Source organism: Kogia breviceps, chromosome 3 (assembly GCF_026419965.1).
Source record: "Kogia breviceps isolate mKogBre1 chromosome 3, mKogBre1 haplotype 1, whole genome shotgun sequence".
NCBI lineage: Eukaryota > Metazoa > Chordata > Mammalia > Artiodactyla > Physeteridae > Kogia > Kogia breviceps.
The window spans coordinates 44235518-44239036 of NC_081312.1; the positions used below are offsets into that span (position 1 = coordinate 44235518).

Here is a 3519-nt window from a genome sequence, read left to right on the forward strand (position 1 = left end):
GAATTCTAATTACTGAGGTTGATGTATATCTTTTATGACACATCTTTTCATTTAAATTGTGTTTGGTCTTCACTTTTAGAAGTCCTAAGATAATGGTGTCCATTGGTTCAAGGATTTTTCTGATGCCTGATACAAATAACTGTGGACTTGTTATCTAGTTCATGTACTGTTGTTTAAGCACCGATCTTAGGACAAACAAATTAACAGCAATAGTCACGTAGCGCTTCAAGGAGAACATCCGTGCATTCACTTATTCAACAGAATGCCTACATGTGTCAGGAACTATTTTGGATGCTGGAAAATTTAGAAGTGAACATACTAGAAATGACCCTGCCTTCATGGGTTTCCAGACTAGCAAACCAAGTGAAGAAAAAATAAATAAACAAGTCCATTTTATATAATGTTAAAGACCATGAAAAAAAATCAGGTAAAATCACAATGAGCTACTATTTCACACCTATTAGGATGGCTATAATTTTTTTTTAAGCAAGATTTACTATTCTTTTTTTTTTTTTTGTCTGTGCCACATGACTTGTGGGAACTTAGTTCCCTGACCAGGGATCGAACCTGGGCCCTCAGCAGTGAAAGTGAGGTGTCCTAACCACTGGACCACCAGGGAATTCCCTGGATGGCTATACTTTAAAAAAAATGGAAAGTAACAAGTGTTGGCAAGGACATGGAGAAATTATAACCCTCAGACATTACTGGTGAGAATACAAAATGATGCAGCTGCAGTAGGAAACAATTTGGTGGTTTCCCAAAGAGTTAAACATAAAACTAGCGTATGATTCAGCAATTCCACACCTAGGTTTATACCCAAAAGTCTTAAATAAATAATTGTACACCAGTGTTCACAGCAACATTACTCACAATACCCACACAATGGAGACAACTCAAATCAGATGAATGGATAAACAAAATATGGTATATGCCTACAATGAAATATTATTGGGCCATAAAAAAAGAATGACACTTGGATATATGCTACAACATGAATGGACCTAGAAAACATCATGCTTAGTAAAGTAAGCCAGATACAGAGGGGCAAACATTACATGCTTCCACTTATATGAGGTACCTACAATAGATGAATTCATAGAGACACAAGGTAAAATAGAGGTTACCCAGAACTGGGGGGATAGAAGAGCAGGGGGAGTTATTGTAATGGGTACAGAGTTTATGTTGCTAAAAAAGTTTTGGGTATAGATAGCACTGATGGCTGCACAACATTGTGACTATATTTAATGCCACCAAACTGTACACTTACAAATCGTTAAATGATCAATAGTATGCTGTGTATATTTTACCACAATTTAACAAAATAATCAGAGAGCTGTGGCAGAGAATGAGTGGGGTGGGGTGGAGGGGTGCTTGCCAAGCTATAGGTAGGGGCAAGGTTTTGAGGAAGAGAGAAGGGGTGTGTGCCTGCAGCAGGGTGTAGGAGGGACCAAGTAGCCAACAAAGTGTACAATTTAGTGCTCCTCACTTGCACAAGCCCCCTTCGAGGATGCAGTACCTAATTTTATACTTGACATTTTAGTTCTTCTTAAAGAAGGGACTTTCAATTGTACTAACTTCAGGCTCTGCAAAACCTGGATCTACTCTTGGGAATAAATGATGTAAAAATGAGACCTGAACGTTAACATTAGTAGATGCTGGGTATGGTCATTTATATATTTTTGCTTGGGAAATTAAATTGATGTGTTTATTCACATACTCACTCATTATGTTATTCATTCACTTATGTAAGAAACATTTAAGAGGCTCTTAACATGCCTACCTGGTGCCAAGCTGCAGAGAAGATGCAAAGACTATGACCACAGCCCCCAGGTTCAAGATCTGGTGGAGAAAAAACACACCAAAACAATTACAATATAAGCTTTAAAAACATTTCTAAATATTGAGTCTGTCATCATCCCAGTGGATTGTAAGTTCTTGCAAGACAGGACATCATATTTTATAGCTACAAGGGACTTAAAAGGTCATTAAGTGGAATGTCTCAATTTATATCCAATAAACTTTGGCTCAGAGAAACTAGATAAGCTAAGGCCAAGGAAATAACGTGTAAGACCCAAGACTAGAAGGCAGATGTGCCTGACCACTAGGGCTGGTCTTGTCCCACCATTCCACACTGCCATCCTTCCTTGGGTTCCTTCCATGTCTCCTTCAACCCTTTCATCATGTAAGTGTCTGAATTTAGTGTTCCAAACATGATGAGCATTGGATAAACGGGAATTTGATGATAACAGTCATGTGCCTATATCGTGAGAGCTCCAGACTGTCTACGTGGACAGCCTTCAGGATTGCAATCATCATTAACTTAGCAACTACACTGCCCTGACTTGGATAAGATGTTTATTTTGAGTGGCTTGGAGGAGGCAGTTACGATAAGTTAAAGACTCCCAAGGTCGCCTGATCTCATTGCCAACACTGGACATACAACAGTTGCTGGCTCATCTGTTAGTTGACTACTGTGCTTCTCGAACCCTTGGTTTTCTCATTATTAATGTGGAGGTTGTCATGAGAATTTTGTGAGATAATATAGGGTAAACTCTTAGCACAGTGCTAGGCACACAGTAAGGGCACAATCGATGTGAGGTTTTGTTATTAGTGTCATTATCATTAATGCTGACAAGTTCTTATGAGTTTTTAAAGGATGTTTGTATTACAGTCAATTTTCTAAACCTAAGAAATTGAGTTTGGGAATTTATTTCTCTCAAATTTAAAAGGTATGTACAAATTGAAATATCATGCCAACTAATTAAGAAAACTTACAATAAATATTGACTATCACCCTACCACCACTACCATTTAAAATCCACTCAAAATCATCATCTCTGTTAGTCATCCAAAAAGTAGAGTAATTGAAAACCACATTCTCTAGCCCTCCTTGTGTAAATTGCTATTTGCCCCAGGCTGTTTTCAAGGCTGTAAACAGATGTTAAAGAACATTGACAAGAGACAGGATAATCAAAAAGGCTTGAAAATGATTAAGGTTTTGCAGTCAAGATAAGAATTTTGAGCAGTTTGCAATTCTATCTTCAACACTGACAAACTGGTTCATTTCCTTTTATGTGGACAGTTATAACATTGCTCACTTCACTAATTTAAACTTTTACTCAACAAAAACCAAATATTTCTTGTCATACATGTATTTTTCCCCTGAGAAATAATAGCTTTAGGTGTACAGAAGTTCTAAGATGGTGAACTTTATGGGAACATAAGGAAATACTTGGCTTTATTTCTTGTTGAGAGGAGGAAAGTTATGCTGAATCATATTACCTTCCTCCTGTTTTTACAACTGCTTGCTCTGCAAGTCAGTGTTTGCCCCTGGAGTAGAAGTGAAACTTGAGAAACATCACTGTCTCCATGCATTGGAGAAAAAGTTTCCGGAAATATTAACTGCATCTTGACTGGGCTTGAGGAGACAATTACAGACACTATGAAAATCTATCTGACATATCTGTAGCTTTTCTTCTCTAAATATTTTCAGGCTTTTCCTTTATTCATTTAAAACTT

General features: G+C 37.4%; 1 non-coding gene across 1 annotated transcript; it reads right to left on the reverse strand.

Annotated features, from left to right (window-relative positions):
• Nucleotides 1-546: 546 nt before the first annotated feature.
• Nucleotides 547-619, reverse strand: TRNAE-UUC (transfer RNA glutamic acid (anticodon UUC)). The gene has a single exon. It is a non-coding gene; the product is annotated as a tRNA-Glu (tRNA).
• Between the last annotated feature and the right edge of the window lie 2900 nt (nt 620-3519).